The sequence below is a fragment of the Aulonocara stuartgranti genome (assembly GCF_965226115.1).
Source record: "Aulonocara stuartgranti genome assembly, chromosome: 1".
NCBI lineage: Eukaryota > Metazoa > Chordata > Actinopteri > Cichliformes > Cichlidae > Aulonocara > Aulonocara stuartgranti.
In genome coordinates this window covers 11,315,445-11,341,340 of record NC_138939.1, presented here as the reverse complement: position 1 = coordinate 11,341,340, position 25,896 = coordinate 11,315,445, and the positions used below count along the sequence as shown (strand labels likewise).

General features: G+C 37.4%; 1 protein-coding gene across 4 annotated transcripts in view; it reads right to left on the bottom strand.

Annotated features, from left to right (window-relative positions):
• The window catches only part of loxl1 (lysyl oxidase-like 1), a 301,527-nt gene that overhangs the window by 245,332 nt on the left and 30,299 nt on the right, over window positions 1-25,896 (bottom strand). For 3 of the 4 annotated variants that reach the window (XM_082536003.1, XM_082536002.1, XM_082536005.1), the window contains exon 3: window positions 4,086-4,176. The exons of the other annotated variant lie outside the window; for it this stretch is intronic. The gene's annotated coding sequence lies outside the window, so the exon portion shown is untranslated. The remainder of the gene's footprint in view (window positions 1-4,085; window positions 4,177-25,896) is intronic. 4 annotated transcript variants of the gene reach the window in all.

The window sequence follows — 25,896 nt, the reverse complement described above, 5'->3', positions numbered from 1 at the left end:
TTTATTATTAATCGTTAACTGTAATTTATAACATTTCTCATCAATTTCTTAATTTTTATTAAAATCAATGTTTTTCTTTACAAATTAACAACTTATCTCAGTAGCTGCTGACTTTTGACCAGCAGTGCACACTACTAATGCTACACTTTTACACACCACAGAATTCAAACTCTAACTGCCCCTCAAGACAAGTGAGAAGTGTTATTTATTTATTTAATTTTTTCATGTTTTACCCCCCCCCCCCCCAATTCCCATACAATTTGTTTGATCACAGCATGGACCAAATTCATTTATTATTATAAATGTTTTTGGAAAAATGTCAGAGTCCCTGTCTGTTTATTTCTTTACAAGGCTCCTGTGTTGTTGCTAATCCTCTTGCCTTTAATTAACATAACAAAATCATTAATGTTTCCTTTTTATCTTTATTATCGTGTCTTAAATCCCTTTAGTGGCTGAGAAGCATGGCTAATCGCAAAGAAATGGGTTGTGATATGTGTTATTTCAGCTTGTTTTCTGACTTCCAGCTGCAGATGAATAAAATAAACCCGTATTTATCTACCGTCTTAGAGTAGGGAATTATTCCTAACTGGCAAAAAACCCCACTGTGGTCACATATTTGCCCTTACCTTTAGACATCTGAATAAAAGGATTTTAGATACTTTTCCCCTAATAACTTCAATCTTTTCCAGGATTTAGGACAGAACGCTTAAAGATAACAATCTCGGCATATTCTTAGGTTTAAGGTTGTGAATTTTGTTGTAACCAGCTTTGTCTAGAATAACTGCTTCATCTACTGCATTATACATTCAAGGTCAACTTGTCAGTTGCTGGGTGCACTCTGAAAAATATGAGGAAAACATTTATTGCACTGTATTGCTACAGTATGATGCCATCTACAACAATACAAGAGGTACAACTATTGTTCCATGAAAAACATAACAAATTACATTGAAATGCACATCTAGCTACACTTTTTAAATGTTCTTTTTGACATGTGTTTCTTTTTCAAGACAGCTGAACTGAAGTTTTTCCAACAAGGCCCAAATCACAGCTAACTATAACTGCAAGGTTGAATACATATGAGTGAAAATGAAACAATACAACCAGCTAGTGAGTTGCCCGAACATCTATGGAGCTTAAAAGTTGTTAGGGTCCCTGGGTCGTTGACCCAGTGTTTTGTGTTTTTGGTTCTTTGATTTTGTTATTTCATTATATTCTAGCTTTGCTTTATGGGTTTTAGGATCATTCTTATTCATATCCAACTGATACACAAACATTCAAACCTTCTGTTTATATCACTCAGGGTACTAGCAATAAAGATCAATAAAATAATGTTTAAAAAGGAAATGGGGGTATCTAGGGATCTGCAGGGCAGTAATACAGTGGAGGAGAAACTTGCGAAAATAAAGCCAATATTGTAGTTGCTTTAAAATGATTTTCATGTAAAGATAAGGATGAGGTGAGGACTTGCAGTTTAAAAAGCATGCAAGTGTGTGTGTGCATCCATGACTCAGATATGTAAGCCTGATGAGAGAAAGTTACATACAGGGCGGTATACCCGCTACTGATAAGAAAATTTAATGATAACCTATAGTGTGCACTGCACCGCTATTTCTAAATCTTATAGTTAAAGCCTGGGGGAACAGCTTTAAAATTTGGTCCTAAGACTTTGGTCTTTATGTATCATTTGAAAAGACTAAAAAATGTTAAAAAATGAATAAGAAACTAGTGTAGTCCCTGTTTTTATTTTTAATTGTTTTTGCAGAACCTAGAGAATGCATACAGAGGATGAAGGCAGCCATCCTGTCTAAGTGCCTTATAAATAACACCAAAATCTACTGATGCATGCCCTTGTTATTTTTCTTTTCTTACAGATACAGTTACAGGATAATTTGCTCATAATAATTTCTTCAGTAAGTCTTGTATAAAACACTCAAAAGGTTTTGAAAAACTTTTGAATACAGAGGATATTCCACAGGTTACAGTCACTGAGCCCGTGGAGTTACTGACAGAGTGTGGTTATAAGCACTTTTATACAGTTTTACATCGGCCCCAGAAATACTACTTTATTCGTAAGCAGTCTTCATGCAGCTTTGCAACCTGCATATATCATAGGGTTACAACCCAACTATAACTTTACACTGGGTCTATTCATCAGGTGCTGTGATGCATAGTGTGATTTTCAGTATCAGCACAATGTGTACAAAGCAGTAAATCAGAAAGGCTTTACGCATACGTACTTGTTTGTGTGTGTGTGTATGTGTGTGTGTGTCTGAAGAGTATGTTGTTACTTTGCACCAATAGGACCCACTACTGACATTAAGTTGAAAGCGACAGTGCAATTACAGTTGATTAAAAGTTCCCTTACTTCATTCTCTGCTGCATGTTAATTGGATTTGGTTGGAAATAACGTGCACTTAAAAGTTTTTTTTAATGCAGGCCCATAAGAACTAGATTTTTTTGTGTCCACTATTTTGATAGTACATTTTTTGTTTATTTTTTTGTTGCAGTGACATTGTTACAAAAAATAAAAAATAGAACTATTTCTTACGTTACGCTAAAATCATTAACACCATTTTCACACATTTTATGTTTGCGAAACCTTTTAATTACATTTTAAACAAATACTTGAGATTTTTAAAGCCTAAAGCTGTATGAAGTTAAGCATATATAGAGCCAAGCATAAGGTAATGCTTGGCTCTATATATGTTTAACTTCATAATAGCCTTTTACTGAATTAAAAATAATGATGATTAGCTCTTTTGAAGCAGTCCTGTGTTGATGGAAAATAGTGATTTATAGCAGTGCTGCCCTCAGCAGTTCAGGTGCTGAAATGCTGATCTATCAGTTTGCTAGGTTTATCTTAAATATCAGTCCTCCATAAACCTGAAGTCCAATACTTTACATTTTCAGTATTTTGCTAAATTAGACTCTTCCGAGTTATTTGAAAACAAAAAATTACTATGCACTTTACTGATGATAATGCATAAATATATATACCACAGAACTTTGGGAGAACATGCTGTACTATTACGACTAAATACTCAGCGCTTTACAAGGACTCTGTGGGTCTTTGTAAAGCAATACTATGCCTACCCAAAGACAGTCAATACTGGAAAAACAGCAAATGATAAAAAAGCGCCTTGGTATATGGTGATACATACTGATGCAATATTATCATATCGAAAGTAGCTTCACTTAACATTTACTCATGCACCATTGAGTAAAATTAGCCTACTTTAGGTCACAGCAACACAGTCAATTCACTGCGAGAGCTGCTTCCCAAGAAGTCAATAGAAAGTATTGTATTACATGCTGGCAATGATGACAGGAGCAGTCCAGAGGGATAATACAGACTGAAATGCTGCATACATAGAGGGTTGCACTGAAATCTGAAGTATAATATGGGCAAGCAGAAAAATAACAGCCCCACTCTGTGGAGTGGAACCAGAGGATTCAGAGATCAAATAGATAAGCCACTTCAGACCTTTCCATTTTAGTGCATGATAGAGCTCACATCACTAAATTCTTGCTTGGCACATCATCCCTTCCCTATTTGATCTCTGCTACTTATGCTTAGACTACAAGACTTGACTGTGTTAGAAAATAGGGATCCAAACTGAAGTTTAATTAAATTCTTAATTATTCAATTGACCCAGCAGCTGGTGATGAGTGGAAATGAGGCATGAATAGGGTGTTTTATTAAAACCCGTAATCTCAAATTATAAAAGCAATGTCAATTCAAATTTGTCAATTCAAGTTTGCATTAGTCGGTTTCTGCGTGATGCTAATTAGAACAGTACACATCTTATTCAAAATCAGAGTCAACTTCTCAAACGTGTATGGCGAGTAAACTCCAGCACTGATATCACTAAACAGATGCGCTAAAGACTGGTAATGAAATCAGAGAGAAGATTATATGTGGTAGAGATCCAGCGTAAACTCACGGAGGGGGAAAAAAAGAATATCATCCTTTCACAGCGGTCCATACACTTCACCCTTCATCATTTGGCAAAACAGTACCTTAGCTACACGACCAATAAGAATATGACATGAAAGGAGGAAACACTTAAGTTGATACTTACTCCTTTTTAAAATCTTCATCGTGCATTACACTCCCTGCCAGTGTCCCCATTTAGTGGCCCCTCTTCTGTTTGTCGGCACATATTTTGAGAGCTGTTGAGAGAAAAACCTGATTACAGAAACCCAAATTGTGCTTTCACAGTAAGGACACTGTTTTGATTTTGCTGTATCATTTCACAGTAGAGGTAACACATGGAACACACGAGAGGCCAAGAGCATTCCTCGGCTGTCAAACGAAAATTTCCCTCCTAATTCTTGAGGACTTAAAGCCCTTAGATTCTAAACACACTAGTAAAAGTCATCCCACTCCCAGCTTAGTTTTACTTTACGAGGTTCTCTCGGTTTAACACATTTACAACAGCTCTCACTTTAGTTCTGGGCCTTTGGGGGTATTTGATACAGTCATCCACAACTCACTTTTGTAAAAAAAAAAAAAAAAAACCATAATATTACTCTTTAGTGCAAAATTTTTGCATGTATAAAATGGATTTTGACAGACTTCTTGCACTGAAATGGGACTTTGAGAAATGACGCAGGTTTCACAAAAAACCTGATCAATGAAAAAGGCCAGATGTTTACTTCAAACAAACTTCAGCAGAGTGTGGTGAAAATCCCTCTAAAATAACACTGCACATTATCCTGTCTGATTGGACGCTATTGTGACACAGAAGTCCATAAGTGGCACATTTTATTTGTATCATCAACAGTAATTACGTTCCCACCAGCATGGTAAGAAGAGATGAACAGATTGCAGGTATTGTCCCCATACCCACTCACAGATAAGTTTACAAAGTGAACCTATGTCCTCTTTTGGCATTCTGAACTTCATGTCCAACTCATCAATGGTTTCAGTCAAACACTTGTAATTATCTTGTTTGTGAAGTATTACAGTTTGTTATCTTGAAAGAGCCCCTTGATCATCCTAAGCCATTATACAGCAGGTCTGCATGCCAGTACTAACATGTAATGATGACACATATTGTTAGATTTCCTGCATTTCAGCTACTCGTGTTTCGAAGACAAACTTACAGCATTTTACGAAGGTCTGCAGCCTGCATGTTTCCTCAAGCTTGGGTGTCAAATAATATCTTAAGCCCCTCACTGAGTGGTAACAGATGGAACCAAATCAAAACAGTGGAAAATAAAGGCAATGCATTTGAGTCGCATGGGCTGACAGAACTGGATGTGAGCCATACAAGCTACAATACAGTGGAAGCTGTGTGAGACATATGTGCTGCTATTTCAGTGTTCCAGAAGGGTGCATTTGTCATGACCCACATGGCCCAATATCCCACTCGCAGATTGGAATTTTAGAAACCTTGTGGCATTTGACAGGAGACTTAAGAGCAACCAAAGTACCATCAATTCTCTGTAATCAAAGCTTAGAAAAATCACATGAAATGAAAAAATAATAAGGCCTGTCTGAGGCATTTCTATACTCCTCTGTTATTAAATTTGATTACCTCGTCATGCAAATATTAGGTGGTAAACAAAGCTATGTCTGCAATCAAACCTTAGTTGACTGTAATCAAACAAAAGCTAGAGCCAGTAATTGGTGTTTACCAAGAGAGAACCAACATATCAGTTATGCTTTTTTTTAATCTTTCACTAATTCCAACCGGTAAACAGCTATAATCAATGGAATGCAATGTTTTATATAAGTACCAGTTTGTTCATGCCAAGCACCTAAAGACCAGAATAGACAGAAAACTCTATCAGTAAACACATGCATGGACTCAAAATCCTTCCAGACTTTATTATAGAGTCAAAAACAAAAATGTCCTTCACTTTTTGCTTTTGTTCACTTAAAGATGCACTCTAATATTTTAAGTTAATAGAAAAATATTAGGTCATAGACCACTAATAAACTAAAATAGACCACTTCTGGGTAGGAAAACTTAAATAAATAGAAGTGGCATTAACCTGCTTTGTTTGATAATGATTTATAGATAAAGATTTACAGAAAAACACTCTCAGTTCCTTTGACCTTAGACCCTTCCCTGATGAGTTTTTGGTCTCAATTGCTTGTTTCAAAATGTAATCATTCTAAAATGATGTTTATATGGCTCCTATTATAGTAGAAAAGAATAAAGCAGGGAATGCGTTTGAGGGGGTGGGGTGCTGTCTATCTTGTCGTTGATCATACGAGCATGCATTGTGCCTCTTAATAAGATCAACCACTCACTTATCCCATCCAGTTATCCAAACAGCAATAAAGAGCTAAAATGCTCAGCTCAAGGAACATAACAGAACTTCACTAACCAAGCACAAGGCAATATATTAATAAATAAATTTGGGGCATCACCAATTTATTGTGAATGGTGATGACTTTGTGGAGCCAGAAATTACAATATTTGGATATATTTGCAGTTAAAGTACCAAGTCACCAGCTAACTCTGGAAAGCACATAGCTGCTAATTAGTACTAAGTAACACTGGAGTTTAACACACCAAAGTTGGAGCAGGTGTTAATACAAGTTAGAATTCCATAAATAATAGTGTAAAAGAAAAAGAGGAAGTTTTAGCAACACCCCTTTTAAACCTTAATGTAATTAAAGACTTGATTTATATATATATATATATATATATATATATATATATATATATATATATATATTTGGCACTTCTATGCTGGCACACTTAAATTTCTCAATAATTTATTTTTGCCCTTAAAAACAGCATTTTTCTGTAAGTATTTGTATTTTCAGGCAAATCTGGAAAGAATGGACTGCCTTTACTGAAATGTTACTAAATATACTACAGAACCTTTAAAGGAACAATAAACATATATTTCTTTTTTAACGCGCCAGAAGGGCTTGCTCATAGGGGGTCATATGATTGTTGGGTTTATCTTTGTAACTATTACTGTATGATCTACTGTGCAATATAAAGCGCCTTGAGGCAACTGTTGTTGTGATTTGGCGCTTTATAAATAAAACTGAATTGAATTGAATATTTCTATTATGGAAATTCTGCTCATCATACAATTTTAAAGTGCCCATTTTGTATGAAGATAATGTCATAGATACAAATGTGTAGACATCCCTCAGGTGGATTTAAAGTAAAGCACTCTTGACAGTACAGGAGGAGAGGCCACAGCTTGACCCCTACTACTGTAGACCCACTCCTTCTCCTAAAGGCTTTTAGTTTGGTTAAGTGGGCTGGGCTGTGGGGCAGATGGTTGTAGGTAAGTGGGGGATGCACAGAAAACAACTGCGAATTCGCTGACCTCTGTCTCTCTCTTTCTAACGGCTGATTTGAGAGAGATCTGAGATTTCCCTCAGAGCCATGCCTTGGTCTCAGAGTGACATATTTATTGGCTGCTATCTCAGAAAGGAGGCCAGAGGAGGTAAGATTTTGGACACACACACACACAGCAATTTTAGAAAAGCTATAGTAAATCTGGCAACATATACTTTATATATCTGCACAAAAGCTTCATCTACTTGCAGCCACACCAAAGACAGTTATGATAGTAATTCATATTTCTGCAATTTCTACAAGAGTAAAATAAATGTAATCAGTTAAACACCACCCAACTCCAGAAGCTATGCAGTTGATATTAAACAACAGCAGGTTGTAGGTGCAGGAACTAACAGAGGAGAACTAGCAGTTGTGTTATCTGGAAGAGGAGAAAACTTGGCTTAAGGTAAAAAATGAGGATTAGGCCGAGTTTTGCTTTTTTTGGCCATATCGTTACATTTTTAGGCACAGCTATTACAGTCCTCCTGGACATGGTAATAAGGACATTAGACCTCTGTTGACACTGGGCTCCCACAACAAAGTCAGGATAAACACAGAATCTCATTAATAAAACAAAAGGTGGTTCTCATGCTTAAAATCTCATTAACCATAATCATGTCTCCTGTTCTTCACACATAGGGTACATTAAAAAAAACACTATATATTCAACAGTTCTCTTGAGTCATAAAATTTATTCTGTTATTAAAAAATAAAGCCTTACAACCAAGAGTGACTACTTAAGCAGTTTTTAGATAGTAGTCACTTTAGTCTCTTCACGGTATTTGTTGTTCATGGTATGTTCTATGAACTAAATGTGTGGATAAACAACATTGAGCAGGGAAGTGTGCACACTTGTCTTAGCTTAAAGGAGTTATCATAACAGCACTAGAGTGATGTTTATTGCATGAAACAATTATTACTCCCAACAATACAGAAGACCTTATTCCCCGAGGCTACCTGCACAAGACAGAGCACGGTGAACAGCATCACCATAAAATCCAACATTCATCTAAGTGTTCGTTTATTCATCATATAATATCGCTCTAATGATTACTTATGTTAGCCAGCTCATGCTGGCACAAACAGTCCATGCCTATGGACTTTTATCACAGCTCTCTGAAAAGAAGCTTGGCAAGTTTGTTCGTTTGTTTGTTTTTGTTTGGGGTTTTTTTTTTTTTTTTTTTTGGGGGGGGGGGGGGGGGTGTTAACACTTCATCAAGCCACTACCCTTCACCACAAAGAAAGGTGTACTACCATGTTTCATATTAAATGGAGAGCCACAAGGAGCAGTAGCCGCTTGAGGACGTATACCAGAGAGTCAGCTGAGTCCATCAAACCATTCCAAGGTGTACTCTCAGTGGAGTGGCAGGTGAACAATATAAGAACAACCCCACCAAGGCTGGAGATGGAGCAATACTGGAAAAGGATGCAACCCATAGCAACAATGCTCAGTGGCTAGTGGAGCCAAGATCAGTCACAGTCCAGTAACCATCACAGTGGCAGACATCCAAGGAAGGGTCTCAAACATGAAGGGCTGGACAGCACCAGACCGTGACATGATTCACACAGAAACTAAATGCTTCTTGAGCCAAAAAAGAAGCTACTGGTAGACAGAGTGGTAGACTGAACAGACTAACCAATCTGTGCATTGCCTGGATTGATTACGAGAAAGCCTATGGCCTAATGCCCCCTGGAATCCCTAGAACTGTACAAGATCAACAGGACCCTAACAGCCTTCATCATGAATTGGATGGGGATGTGCCAAACACTTGAGGCCAGCTTCAAGCCAGTTGCACAAGTCATCAAGTGCAGGATCTACCAAGGAGATGCCCTGTCCACACTACACACCTGTTTCTGCATAGGCCTGTACCTACTCCGTCAGATCATCAACAAGACTGGCAACAGGTACCAACTACAAAATGGAGCAATCGTTAGCCACTTCCCCTACATTAAGCTGTATGCCAAGAGTAAACGAGACATCAGTTCACTGATTGATACTACTAGGATCTATACCAATGACATCAGAATGTCATTCAGAATTGCAGAAGTGTAGTCGGATGATAAGAAAGAGAAGGAAATTAGTCAGAACTGAGGGAAATGCGCTACCCTTGCAGATATCGAGGAAAGCTAAAAGCACAAGAGGAGCAAGGAGAGGAACCATCATGGAATGACACGCTCCTGTACAGCATATACCACCAGCAGATAGAAGTAGTTGATACTGAGAGTTCAGCTTTGTCCAACCACTGAAAGACACTACAGAGGCACTAATCATGGCAACACAGGAACAAACTTTAAGCACAAGATTCATAAAGCCCGGGGTCAACACCAGGCAAGATGCACCTGAGACAATCCAGCACATAACAGCAGGGTGCTGTTACATGATGCCAGCAGGCAGGGCATACATGGAATACCATAACTAAGTGGATGGCAAATATACAGGAACATCTGTGCCGAATATGGTATGGCAGTCCGAAAGTCAAAATGGAATATGCCCCCTAGGGTGGTTGAGAATAACCATGGTAAGATCATGTGGGACTTCCAGATACAGACAGAAAAGCTGGTGATAGCCAACCATCCAAACATAGTATTGGTGGAGAAGCAGAGGAAGATGGCCGTAGTGATACATGTATCTCTACCAAGTGATAGCAACGTCAGGAGGAAGGAACACGAGAATACTCAGGGCTGAGAGAAGCGCTCTGGGGTCCTCTTGGTAATCGGAGCACACGAGAGGGGTGACCCTCAAACTGGGTGAGTGGCTCTAGCAGATCCCAGGAATCTGCAGTCCTATGAACAGCAAAGATACTACACAGGATACATATACATGCACACAAACTGATCCCAGTAAAGTAGGTTAAAAGCTGAAGCTTATTCAGAGAGCTAAACTGCTTGGCTGATCAACACAGATGTTACTAGGAGTGTTTTTTTTTCTTAATTTTTTCCTTTATCAGCAACTGTCTTTCATGCAGAACTGATGTGTGGAGATTGCTGAGTTGTCTTGTGCATTTGTAGTCAGTCATATATCAAATGGTTGTCATGGAAATACTTTTCCATGACCATGACTTGTACCAATTAACTGTAAATTGACCTTCAAAACAGAGACTGAACGGAAAAATGGATAATGAACGACATGCCAAAACATTTTTAGATATTTATTTAAAAAAACAAGGCCCCAGAAAGGGAAAAGACCCTCACATTCAGGTTTGTCATCTTAAAAATGGATGTGAAATATGAAAGAGATGAAGGACGACAAGGTTAACTGAGGCTTCTCGCACTGCTGTGAAGTTGTAGCACATTTTTTGGACAAAGAACCATAATGTGTAGTCTTGCAAAATCAAAGACAAAGCTCAAAACTTGCCTGAAGGAATTTTGTTATGAGATCCCTAAGAAATGTATTTGATACTTTTATGATGTCCTCATTAGAAGATAAGACACGAATAAGGCACACTTGCTTACAGTGGTCATTTACAGTAAAATACATAAATTAGAAATGCAAAACTAATTCCACACGTGAATCATTACTCTGCTCGTTAAAATTTAACTACTGAAAGAGCACAGGGACTTCAGAAGGAGAATAATACATACATACTGCAAAAACGCAACCCTTCAACATAAGAAAATGGCCATTAATGTGCTCACTGTACAGTAAAATCATAACTGCATCACTTCACTATTTAACACATTCAGGCTCCAACACATAAAATCCTGGACAGGAATGTGCACATGCATTTTTCCTTTAGATTTAAAAAGCCCTGAGTACAAATAAGCACCCTTTATAAAACCCAATCATTGTGAAATGTTACACATGTGCAAGAGCTTGATTTTCAATCCCATCTTTACCCATGGATGCCGATTTTCCTCACTTTATTCTTCATTTGCATTTAAAAATTGCTCTTTATGCCACAAATCATTTCAAGCAGCAATTAATACAGCAGCAAAGAATCAGCATATTTTCAGTGAATATTAAACCGTGACACTGTTTGAAGAGGTGGTAAAAAATAAATGATGGTTTCAGGTCTACATTTTTGATCACAAACATTTTTTTTAAAAAAGCAGCGAATGAGAGCCAGTAAAACTACATCCACACATGGGACATATCATTAGCCACTGCAATGCTGGGTTTTTTCTAGCCTGTGATGCAATGGTGGGGAGCTAAGTTTCAGTTGCACATTAGCAACCCTGTAGGTCGCTGGTTTGAGTCCCTGTTCATATCGCAGCATCCCCGCAAATTGCCTGCGTGGTGTGTAAAGGCCTTTAGATGATTCACTTTGTAAATGACCTAGATGAAGAAGGGGAGAGGGAAAAAACACAAAACAAACAAAAAAAAGAAAAACATGAGCAAAAACCTCACCAAACCAATATTAAGAACCAGGTGTTCCACACCGGTGCTACCACTAGGCTTAATTAGATTGGTATAACTGTGTGTGGAAATTAGTGGGAATTTAGGTACTTAATTTGTGGGAATCAGTTGAGTTTTACACAATCCTACACTGAATTTTACGCACTGATTAAATACCATGTTGTTTAATTTCTTCCACTTCATCATATCAGGTGTATGCATGGTGTGATGCACCCATGTGTGTGATAGAGAGACAGCAACATTCTCACCAGACATCTCTATAAGTAACAGTTTTTGTAAATGGTAAATGGACTGGTTCTCATATGGTGCTTTTCTACTCTGAGCACTCAAAGTGCTTTACAGAATTTGCCTCACTCACCCATTCACACAAGAAGCAGGTCATTTTTTTGTATACACATTGTTTATACGTTCGGCCTTTGGTTTTGAGGATTGAGGTGTTAACTGATAACGCATCTGAAAGAATGGCTTTTGTATTTCATGTACAAGAATAATGACTTTAATACAAGAACTGATCATTTAGTATAAAGCACTTGCCATTACACAGTGGATATCCTCATTCCACTGTTTGAAAACTCTCCTCAGCAGAGTGCAACAACCGTTGTTCATCACCAAAAAAAATTGCAGATTACAACTTTCACAAGATTTTCTTTTTAAACTGATGAGGCAACATGTTGGTAAGTCTGACAAACTGACCATAGGCCCTCCATAAAGAAACACGTGGTGAGAGCTGAGAATTGTTAAATAGACCTCACATATATTGAAAAAAATGTTGCTTACGGATAAATGTGCTAGATTATAAATTATATTGTGCTCTACACAGAGATGGGGTTAGGAGTGATTATTCTACATTTTCCCAGCGATTCCATCTATGCAATGCATAAAAAACGTAGACGTATTAGTAGACAATTTGCATTCTGGAATGAGGAGCTATAGGGCAGCAATCTCTGCCTGATCTCTTAATTTGTCTCACTGTCATTTCTCCTCTCAATCACAGAGATGCTACAAACATTACAGGCAGGCCATGGACCCTGCTGGGAGTGCAAACAGTGATGGGTATCAGTATTGACATTGGTCTAAAAGGATCAGTTAGTCTTCTCTTTACCCTGCAGGCCTCATGATTCCCTATTCATACAAAAACAGCCTGCAAATGCACTCCTCCCCCAATGCTTTCTCTCCAGGGCGCTCTGAGAAAACACAAGGAGCACTACTGCCTAATGCCCCATAAAATTCTGACATCACCTTTCCACAGGAGAGGAGGACACACTCGATTTGATAGGCTAATTGTGTGTGGCATAATTAATCAATGTCTCCTGAACGAAAAATTCCCACAAGTAGACTCCCAATGTCGCATGAATGCCGACAAAAGCATAGAGGGTAATTAAATTTACATTTATTTTTTCTCCTTTATCATGTGATTTAGTTGTTAATGGAAAATATTTGTCATTTCCCCTCACAGGAATCTAGATGTGGCTGACAGCTGTGCAAGATGGGTTAACATTACGTCAGCAGGGCAAGACTTGATTGCAGAGATAGTCTTTTACATTAGGGTAGTTTTTTATACATATAAAGTAATTTTTGCTCTGTTTCTCACACAGGAAATTGCCATACTTAAAAAAGTATGCCGCTGATGTTGCTGCTGAATAACTGGTGATGTCAACATAAGAACTGCTGCAACATAACAAAAAAGGATTTAAATAATTCACAACTGTTTTAAGAAATTGAGGTCTTTATAAATGTGTTGAGGGGCAGCACAGATGTACAGTGGTTAGCACTGTTGCCTCACAGCAAGAACACCCTGAGTTTGCCTCCACCATCTGGCCGGGGCCTTTCTGCGTGGAGTTTGCATGTTCTCCCTGTTTGCGTGAGTTCTCTCTGGGTACTCTGGCTTCTGCCCCCAGTCCAGAGACATGGGGTTTGGTTAACTGGTAACCCTAAAATGCGAGTGAATGTAAAGATGCTACTGTGGTCTCTGGTGGGTCTTCAGAAGTCTGTAAATGTGAATCTGCCCATTCACATTTTAGCCCATTCTTCAAAAGGAGAAGTATGACAGCCACTACATTTTGTAGCTTTACCATCAGGAATTCTGACTGATCAAAACAATAACCTGAAAATTACATTACGTAAAAAGCAATCAATAAGTATTTAAATAAGTCAAAATGACATATAGGTGAATGGTAAAAGCTTAGCTTAACTATCAACACATTAACAAAGTTAACAAATTGAATCCTGCAGTGGCTCTGCAAACAGATCAATTGTAAATGTCTCTTCACTTCGTTGTCTCTTCCCGGTTATGAAACAAACAAGTAATCAGTGTCTACAATTCATACTGTGTACAATTACCAGCCGCCTGTAGCAAATATCTCGAGAAAGCTTCAAAACAACATTTGAATAAATCTCACAAACAGAAGACAGGTCGGTGGTTGTTGTGGGTGCGCAGAGATTGTATTGTGGATGTTGAACTTCACTGTGTTAAATTACAAATCTTGGTTGAGCTAAAGGGTTACCCATTGTCTTCAGAATTTCAATGACTGCCTGCAATTCAGCTAAATGAAGAGCAACGCAGGGGATGAAAAAATACTAATTTTAAACTTGCTCTTCAAACGCCCCACATTAAATAAGCTGCAGAGACAAATTAAGAAGAAGTTGCATAAATCCCACACACAGTATCTAAAGGCATAATAACTTTTAAGTTTATGTTTAGAGATACTGCTCCTCTGAGTGAATCACTGTATGGGAAACAGTCAAATAAGCTTAATTTCCTGGAGCAATCGCAGGAAAGGAGTCATTTCAGCAGCAAGGAGTGCAAGCCACAGATTAACAGCTCCCTGGTGGCAAAAGTGTAAATATTGTTCTGACCCTAAAAAGCTTATGTGTGGAAAAATATGCTCGGGTGAAGGTAAAGAAAAGTTTAAATACTTTTGTAACTTTGACAAGACAAAAATAACTTACAACCACCAGCCTCCAGTCCAGCAAATTAGTAGTGGGGAAAATAACAATTTAATAGTGCACATGCCTGTTTAATGCATTTTTATTTTGGGAAAGGCATGTTTAATTAAAAGCCATTGCTATTAGAGCATAATGAAAAATTGGTTAATTTAGGATTGAGACCTTTTTTTCCCCGACTATTTACAGAACGTGTTTGTTTGAAGGAACAGCTTTTCAATTTGCTTGGCAAAGGCAAACAGCACACCACATTAATGCAAATGAAGTTTAAATGGATAAGGAAGACTTATCTTTACCTACAGTGAAGAGACTTATCTTTATCATACATTTAATTGTATTCCTACTTGAAAATTGTGTGCACAAATATTTGTGATTGGTGCAGCATATGTACAGAAATCATATTTGAGTGATTGTTTTAGGAGGTTACTTTGTCTGTTTTGGTCGAGACCTGCACCACAGAAAAGCAGAACAAGTGTGGATATTGCATAAATCTAACAAGTTAGACATACACTAGAAAATCATACACCAGGACACAACACATTGGCTTAGTTTGGCAGGATATTTACACAATATGATGAAGTATAATCTTCATGGTCTCCACTGGGAAAATACGGTGTTCCAGCAGTAACTTGTAAAAATAATGTGTGACCAAAGAATTAGCCAATAAAAATGAAATGAATACTTGGATTTAAATTTGGTCCATCTACCTTTGAAGTTCATCTTCATGAGCAGGTTCAGAGAGGGTTTCCAGCACGGTGGCTATATTTAGATCACTCAGAGTAGGTCTTGTTCTGTCCCCTTGCACTTGTGCCTCTGTTGTGTGCACTAGATTTCCTCCAGTGTGTCAAAACAGTGAACCATCAGCTTGACTTTTATTCTGGAGAAGTGAAAAAACTTGCTAACAGCCAAGTGGGCTGGTGGTTAGCAAAGATTGTGTTGGTATGACCAAAAAAAACATTCTTCCAATGCACAGTGTGTTGGCACACAATAGCATGTGTCACAGATAAGGTCTTTCCTCAGATACGTTAGGATGTTACGTGTTTAAGTTGACAGTTTTACCTTGGAGGATGAAATAAAGTTGCACATCCTTGTGAAGGTTTTTGAGAACTGAAGCTGAAAACTGCTGAACCACAGCCAGAGACCTCACTTTTACCACCAGTGGTGATTTACCAAATGAAAATGGATTGAGTTTCTGAGACAGTTGATGACTACTATCTATGTTTAGTTTGATGAAAATATAGACATGATCACAATACTTTACAATTTATCATTCTAAAAACTGAACTTGCACTGGAAGCCACCCAGATATACACAAGAAGAGTACCCTAAAACAGCGGCCCCCAACCTTTTTTGCGCCACGGGCCGGTTCATGGTGTCCCGGATAAATACAACAAAATAAAACTAGTACCAGTACCAATTCATAACACAAGTAAAAAGACCCAGGAAAACCGAGTTAACGATAAAAACGATAACAAAATAACACTAAAACTGATAAAAATCCTGAAAACCATACATTTCACACCTGAGCCTCAACTCTCGCGGCCCGGTACCAAGTGACTCACAGGACCGGTACCGGGGGTTGGGGACCGCTGCCCTAAAAGGAAGATTGTATATAGTTTTTGATTTTTAAGTGCCTAATTCTTAGCACACCTTGGCAGACAACACCAAAGAAAAAACACAAATCTAACCATCTCAATCACAGAGATTTAAAAGCAGTAATTATTAATGTGAAGCAAAAAGCTACGGTAGTTTGATCAAGCATTCCATTCTACTCCATTCAATTAAAGCAAATGGGTATTTTTACTACAAAGGATTATTGTCATAAGAGTGTAAGAAAAGATCAAACTGGGCCATACAATAACTGAATTGGTTTTTTTTTTTTGGTTTTTTACACTCACTGCTACATGTAGTAGTTCGCCTTTACATTTGTTATTGTGCTAAGTATGTGCTAGCAGCTGGCAGTTTATTATCTATGCAGTCTCATAGTATTTCTTTTACAGAGATTACTGACCAGCAAGGGAGAAATGAAGAGATGCTGTTTGACGTTCTCTCAAAGCATATGAAATTCAGCACTGCATGTTGCTGGCTGTCTGACTTTGGGAGGTCGGATCTCTTTGATGGTTACAAAGATCAAAGGCAGAAGATTTGCTACTACTATCTGCAGTAATTTATACACACACACACACACACACACACACACACACGCACACACACACGCAAACCAACTATTCAAAACAATTCATTATCATCAGAAGAATATCAGTATGGTTAACATGGCTCTTGTTCCTCAGTGACAGAAAAAAAAAATGAAAGAGTTTCATTATTATATATGAATTTAAAAAAATATTACTAAAATCCATTCATTCATAGGGAACTGACTGTTTTTCATCTCTTTCTCTCAAAGAACACATAATAGCAGAGGTAGATACAGAACAGCTAGATCATGCACTGCTATAAAACATTTATGAGCCATTAGATTGCCGTGCCAGAGGATGCTGCTGCCGATTATGAGGTCTGAGAGACACAGGCAGGTGGAATGGGTGCACAAAGGTGAATTTAGACAGCCACCAAAGCCCGTCTGGTCCTTTTCCATCATTAGGCTTTTATAAATTTTGCTTTTTTCAAGAGCATATATTTACACAACTATTCACTGAATACAGTTTTTTTTAAAGCGACAACATTAAATTTCTCAGTGCTTTGAGAGATGAAAAATTTCTTCTCATCTGTAAGACTGCACTATAAGTAGATATCACACAGCCCTCTTCACTGCATCATGTCAGCTGAGAGACCAGTGTAGATATGGAAGCTAAAGCCCTTCTTCTAAGGGATTTCTCTGTAAGAAGGTGATTTTGTTCTCTTGGTGTCCGTTATATTACTTTCAGCATTTCTGCAGCTAAGACGAGATCTCATTTCAGCATCGTGCCTGAAAGAAGAGCCTTAGAGGAGATGACAGGCCTCTGTCAGAGCCTCCGTGCCAGGAAAATTAGGGTTACACAATTACATACAGTTCCACAAGCATCACCAAAAAGCCCTCTTCGTAATTGGATCCATTTTAGGGGGTTTAAAGCCCGCTTCTTTGAGATATACAGTCAGAGCAACCCTAAGAAGAGAATTCATCATCCTTTCTCAGTCTGCATCCCTTTTGCATTTAGACTGGCCTGGAAGAAAAACAAAACAGCATTGCAGTTAGTCCTGTCACATTGAGTTGTAGAGCACAGATGCAACATGTCATTCTAAATCTCAATAATTCTTTCAGCTTCTATTTATACTTTGTTTTTGTTTGTTTTTCTTTTACAGGAAACGAAAGGTAACTCATATTATTAGCCCCATCTGGAGAATTTTGACTGATGGCACAAGATGATGCAAAACACTGCATATGTTGTGAGTTTTATTTTTGAGTATTAATTGCTTCTCAAAAAAAAAAAAGAATGGATAGACGGAGGTTGGATTACAACAGCAAGTTGTTCTTGTGCCAGGCCTGATCGGCACCAATTTCAAGACAGGGGTAGTATAGCATAAAAACTATATTTTCAGTCTCATAAATCTTATGTTTGTGATATTCTAATAATACTATCACTGAAAACAAGAGGAAAGGATGCAGTCAGATACATCATCGTCGTATTGAATCATACTGGACTGAGCCAAGCTGAGCACTGCACTGCCATTAGGCTTCTTGTATTCTTGAGTAAATGACAGATGAGGCAGAAATAGTAACTACACTATGAAAATCAGTGTACATGAAATTTCATTTTACTACAGTTTATTTATATAAAAACAAGGAGGTGGCATGTACTCATCAGCTTTCAAAAGGGCAATTTAGTGGTTGAAAGAGCAGAAAAATTTGTATGTTTATATATACTGTACGAAAACTTAACCAGTACCCATTGCAGCTTACATACTAATTAGATCCTTCGGTCTATCAATTGAAGGAAATACATTCATGGCAATGTAAGCTATCACTTCTCACTTATCACATAACGGCAACTGTGTTGTCACCTCATATTCCCATGGGTGTTTATTACAGCCCCTGAGGATCAAACTGTCTGGGGCAGACTATAAAGGTGATTGCAGTGTTTATGAGAACTGATTTTCAATCAGGCAAATGCAGTAGAGTGACTTTCCTCTTGAGCACAATTCAGCCCTTAACATGCTGAGTGATAATTGCAGCTCATCTGTAAAGGCTGTTTTAATGCTCTCTCTCAAGGTGTATCCTCACCATTTTGGATCGGTTTCGTAACTCTGCACGGCTTGAGGAAGTCGTGAAACAGAATAAGATAAAAGTTACTGGAGCACAATGTCATTCCCCTCAGGCAAGGGTAACTTAAACTTTATCAAAAGCTCAACTGTAAACTGTAGTTTTGTTCTTGGCAAGGTTAAATGATTTGTACACTTGTAAGGAGAAGAATGAATGCCTGTTACTGTTGAGTTTTACAAAATATGGAAAAGGGAGAAGATAAAAAAAAAAGAATCATCATGCATAAGCACGCACACAAGACCACTTACTTAGGTATACTCCTGTATATGAACACATGCAATCAAAAGGACACTTTGTCCTTACCATACAACCCTCCATCCCCCAAAAACATGAACACACACAACTGTCACTTGCACACAAAACAACCCTACTTCCTCTCTTCATTTTCATCAAAATATTGCAGATGAGGTCTTGAGCTCAATTAATCATGCTTCAGCCCTCCTGCACTCCCCCCCATTAATCACAAAGCCCACCATACTGCAGGGTCAGTCCTCTCTTTCTGGGAGGGGTTGTGTTGTCACCTGTTCTGTATACATAACTACACCCCCACTGCACTGATACACACACCTGCAAGCAGGTATGCACACAATCACATTTAATGCCATTTTTGTGATTTATTTCATTCAGGCAAAAAGGTTTGGCTCATGTACAGAGATTATGTCATAAGAAAATTAAGTTGATGTCAAATTTCTAAAAACAAGACACGTACCGTTTCTATAGTATCAAAGATGATGTAGCTACCACAGAAACTGAACAGTAACAACATGTAAAATGCTGGAGGCAAGTGCAGATACATGAACCAGTCTACTCAGGACAAAAAAAACAAAAACAAAACACAGTTGTACACAGATTTTTTTTTTTTTTTTTTTCAATAACGATGATATGGAATGTTCTGGCTGAAAAGTACACTGCTGTTACGATGGAAACAGAAATACAAGCAATGTTCTGAGGGGTTAGTGAAGCTGGATTTGTTTATATGAGCTGCAATTCCTTGGCTAGCTACAGAGGTTAGGCTACAAAAAAGCATCACTGCCATTATCCTTAGGTGTTAGGGTATGGGTTTGCTTTCAATATATGTGCTCGTAAGAATCAGTGAGCAACCTTGTCCCTATACATACTAAAAAGATAGTATAGTATAGCTGTCAAACAAGTAATCTTTCCATTGTATTTCAAGTAAAATTGAAACTCAAACTGCTAGGATTCACCATGGCACATTCCTCTTATTTAGATTCAGCAGTGAATAACTGATCAATATATATTTATCTCTCCTTACTCTTCTCTGCTCTTCATGTCTGCTATTTTGTTAATGGAAGTAGAGAGTACAACAGCTTGAGAGGCAGGGGCAGCCTACTTAATTATAATAAATTTGTGACTCTTATCTGTCCTTAGTCAACCTTGGCAATTTTTACTGCATTCCTTTTACTGCTCACTCCTCAGTGGGCACAGAAAACAACCATCTTTCGTCAAATATCTGCTTAAAAACACAAGACAACCCCTTATCTACAAGCAGCTGTGAGCGTGTTAAGAGAGCAAATGATTTAGTTCCTCAGTACACTGCAACTTGGCCTGTGATGCATTGAATTTCTCAGCACTGAGGAGACAGTGCATTCTCCTGCTTTGAATGGAAATACTAGATAAATCTTGATAAGAGACATGTGCAACTTTAAAATGAATACAGATTTCAACATACCAAAACTATCAAAACATTAATTTTTTTCTTTATAGGCTTGTAGGCTAATAAACAATACCTTAATATATCATCAAATCTGACAACCAAGCAACTAAGCATGCAATGTTACAAGAACAGAGTTGGTGTCTTCAACATATTGCCAGTAAACAGTCTCAATGCAGCAAGAAAGTAAATCACAGTGGGGCTGGAGCAATGGACCAACAGCACAGTGCAAGAACATCATTGAGAATTCACAAGTTGCCTGTTTTCCTCTCTGACAATCTGCTGTTGGGGCACTCTCACTCAAAATAAATCAGTTTTTCCAGACATAAAAAATTGAACAATTAGAACAATATCACAGTGGTTATGTACTGTATGATTCAAGACTGCATGCGAGTTCATATGCAGTACTCTTGGGTGTTACTTACACAGTAAATTCCTAAAAATATTGATTTAAAGTAATAATTAAACAAGAACTTCAGAATATACTACATCTAGAGCTGCTCTTGGGCTTGAGCAAAATTCATAATCACAATTATTTTGATCATAACTGAAATCATGAATATTTAACACAATTGCTCCTAGAAATGCATTATTGAACTTAAAATAAATAAATAAATAAAATTTACCCATTCGTCCAAATATCCATTCATCCATTTTCTGCCTCTTATTTGAGCCTTAATAGAAATTGAAACATTAATTAATTGCCAGATTCTTTATTGCACTTTTGGTAAATAAACAGACATAAACAACATCAATCTAATATTTTCTGTGTCCACCTTTTGACTTTAAAAATAGCACCATTTTATATCAGTTGGTATACTTGACCAGACAGTACCCTTTTAGATGAGGAGCTTTTAATACTTTTTATATCTCTTCCAAAGACGCCCTTTTTGATTCCTCACTGTAGGCCAAGAACGCAATTATCAGTTTTAGGTTTTATTTCTCACCAAGTCAGAGAGGAAACGTTGGGTGAACCAAGTATATGTTGATTGATACCATACATAATGCTGCATAATGATTCCCTTTTGGAGAAAAAAAAAAACCCTCTATAAACATAAGTAAAACCTTAGCCAAGCAACAGCTCTTGACATCGGTCTTAAAATGGAACAGGATAAAGACTACTGGACTGACTGTGAAAGCCAGCTTTATCAAGCCTATATACTCCTGTACCAACTCCTGGCTGCATGTTAAATCATTTTGACACTCCATTGGTGGTGCAAATGTGAACCAAAAAAAAAAGCCCCTGAAGCATGATTTCTCTGAGCAGCCCACAGCTGGGTAGTTACCCTCAGCATGTTCTCAGAACTGTTTGGTTCTAGAAAAAACTAAATACAAACAGACTACTGTAAATGCTTGCTACAAGCCAAACTGTGGCAGGATAATTGACTTTTTTGGGAAAACTAAACTTGTTCAAGTGGATGTCTGTCAACCTATACACTACCTGCAAAAAAGGAACCAAAAAGTAACAAAATAGAAACCCCTCTGCAAGCAACTCAGCATAACAAACAGTCAAGCGTGCTGAGTGATTGACTGAATACCTTTTTTGGTTATGACCTTTTCACTGGATTTTCTTTTTTAATTTATTTATTTTTTGTTAAATACCAAAAATAAAATATAATCCTAAATGAATCCTTTAAAAAGTGCGTAATCTCTTGTATACCCTGAATTTTAGAAATTATACAGATCAATTCTTTGTTCTAAGTATATTGTAACAAGATTAACTTTCTTGATCATTCATCCTTTAAAATGTGGTTAAAACCCACCTATACAAAAGTCCAATAAAATTAAATGTAAAAAAATTCATGCTTCAGCAAAATTCACTACTGCTAATGTTGCATGTAGCGAGAAAAGAAAAGTGAAAGAAAGAAAATAGCATGAATGCTGTCTCAGCTCCACGCAAGTGCTCCAGTGAGACAGCATTCAGGGCCCTGGCACCAGGAATAGAAAATGGAATATAGCTACTATTAATGCTGTTAGTTACAGTTGTGTTTGACTAATCAAACCATCTTTTTATTAGACATGACTATAAAAAAGGCACACAATAGTCCATATACATTTTCGTTTCACTATACATGTCATATTGGATTAAAGCAAACCCTGATGTCAAAGAAAATTTTATGCTTTCAGCTCAGAACAATTGCTGATAGCTCTAAGGATCTCAATCATCAGTGAATGCTATGATTTTTTTCTTTTTTTTTTGGAGGAGGGGGAAAAAAAAACAAAAAAAAAAAAAAACACACACACACACACACGCACGCACGCACGCACTGAAAGACTTACTTTACTCAATGAATAAAAGATGGTGCTATAATTTTCTGGTTATCTAGTTGCAATTCTATTTGGGCCTGACTTTGTGTGACATCCACCACTTACTGTTTAATGCTAATGGATCAAACATTTTAACACTGCGAAGTTTCAAATGAACTTGTCTCTTGTGCACAGGTTGAATATATCGATTTGTAGATATCTGTTTATAGAGTTTAGCTACCAATCAAGAGGTCCTGGGCAAACCTAGGAGAGGCAGGAACGATATACATTTTTCTGCTGGATTGGGAATACCTACGTGTCCCCAAATGATTTGGGGGAGGTGACTGGAGACAGGGAGGTCTGGGCTTCTGTTTAGACTGCTGCCCCCATGACTATCACCCAGGCTCAGATAAGAAGCAGCAGAAAATAAATAAAGCAATGGATGAATCAATCCATTTCTATGCATTGGAAGCCATGTTCTTTTGCCTTCAAAGTAATATCAAAAAGGATTTGCATAGAGGCCTGTAAGCAGACCTCTATGCAACCCGTTTGATGTGCTTTAGTTGACTTAAACAGAACAATGGATAATGTATTATGCAAGTCATATGCACTTTATGTCTTTGATCACACACCATCTATAACTGATCAAAGCTTGGTTAGGTATGTGCATTTCGACTGGTACTGACAGTATGTAGACTGAACTATTGGTTTTTTGTTTGTTTCTTTCGGAGTGTAGGGTATTAGGCTGTGGTGATAACTGAGATGGATAGAAAGTGCAAGTACATCAAGTTATTACACTTTTATGTATGGTGAGAATCAATTAAAGTGAGATAATGTATCTGATTTTGTGGCTCTCACTGCAGTTTGAACCAGTACAAGAAACAAACTTGTTCCTACACTGGCTACATTTACTGCAACAGTACAAAAAGGGCTAAAAGCCTTTCCCCTATATGACTGTAAGACATGGACTCTGGTTGACCAAAAAAAAAGAAATTACAACGTATGATTTTATTCAGAGTTGTGATATTGAATAAGCTACATCCTTCACTGGTTTAAAGTGTGATATCCAAAAACTGTTCTCTGTATGCTAACATTCATTCTTTTTCTAATAAACTTTCAGGACTCCACAGGGAAGGCAATTAACAGAAAAGCAGTGGTATGCACATTTTCAGTGCCCCAAATTCATCATTTGCACATCAAACAGCCTCCGCCTTTATCCCAGTCAATTTGCATATAATACCACAAAGGTGCATCAATGTCAAATAGAAGTCTTCATTCCAATGCAGCAACTATGTCTCCTCTGCTGGGATGCTGAGAGAGGTAGCTGCACCTGAGAAACACAAAGAAGCAGGTAAAATGAGGGGCAGGTAGAGAACAGATACTGAAATCACGAGAGAAGTTGTTTTGCAGTTAGAGATTAAAAGGCAAAGAAAGGCAAAGAAACCTTCATCCTTACAGATGAAGGTTTCTTTTGTAGTGCTTTTGCCAATGTCCAGATTAAACAGATATATATTAAAGCTAAAAAATAAAAAAAAAAAACAGTAAGGAATTTTAAAATGTAAAAGTATTTTTTCAAATTCAATCACAATAAAAAGGGAATGCATAGCAAATAGTAATAGTTACATTAAAAAAAAATTATAAAGCATGCTTTTTTTTCTTCTTTTTTTTTACCTGTTGTGAGCTGGAAACTTGTCCCAGGTGCACCCTGCCTCTTACCCTGTGACAGGTGTGATAGACTCCAGCCCTAATGAAATGTTGCTAGTACAGTAAATGCAAACTATGCTGAAAAGCAGGAAAATGAAAATTTTGAAACATTTCAAACTGACAATACATCAACTCTCAAGTAAACTGAGAAAAAAATATAATAGTAAAAAACTAAAAAACTAAAAAAACAACAACACACAATTACAATGTTTTATCTGAACAAAATTAAACAATTATCTTGTTTCCATTATCAGTGTTCAAATTTGCCTTTGCAATGCAGAAATTATGCAGGAACACACCATGACCAAAGGACCACCAGTAATGCTATTGGCCCAAAGCATACTAGTAGTAATAGTGGTGACATAAAGCTAAAATTCTTAGTCAAGATTTGATTGACAAGATTTGGGCCCCACTCAGTGGATTTTTAGTGCATACAGGCCCTTACATTAATGCTGACAAGCCGGTTATAAAACACCTATTTTCACACATTCCAAAGAGATGTATCCCTCACAGCTGAGTGAAAAGGTTTGATCATTTCAAGCACTGACTAAAGTCCTACTTTAAATATCTAGCTAGCAAAACACAGTAGTCTGGATCCATGCATTATTCATATATTTTCTCTCCTCACAATGGCATATTAAATATTTGTTAACTGGTAAAAGCATCATGGAACACACACTGCACCTCAGAACTATCAATTTTCCAGAAACGCAGGATTCTAAGGTACATGTGTTACATCACTGATCCTATTAAGGCCAAGATGGAGGGCTTGAATATTGGAGAGGAGCAGTTAAAGCTAAAAGACAGGAGAAATCACAACGGAGGCTCTAAGTCCACAAATAAATATAGCAAACATACACTCGCTGTGAAACAGCTATTGCAACATATGAAATCCCAGCGATGCTATACACTGACACAGTGACACTGATGAGTGATTTTTATACTCTGAGCTATTCCTATGTCATAGAAACCTTTTGTAGATGGACCAATAGTGAAAAAAATATTACAATTATAATTAATACTGAAGTAGGAAAGAGTGTTACAGCTGAACATTTTTCTTTCATCAGCTTTTAAAAACAGTCTCTGTAATAACTTTCAATGTTCTTGGGATGAAAAAGTAGGATGTTCTGTACATTAGTTATTGTTTTAGTTTACTTATTAAACAGTCCCAATAAATCATCTGTAATCACTAAACAGCCAATGTAAGTAACCTTAATTTCATTCTGTGCATGCAGACAAGCCAATTACATTACACTATATATACGATCGGGTTCTTTTCTGCAATGATTTATTAGGGCCTATGTTGCTTAAATAATATTATTGTATTACAGATTCAAACATGTACGTGTTTGCATCTTTGTCCTTAGATAAATTAGACCAGAGAACTTTAAGC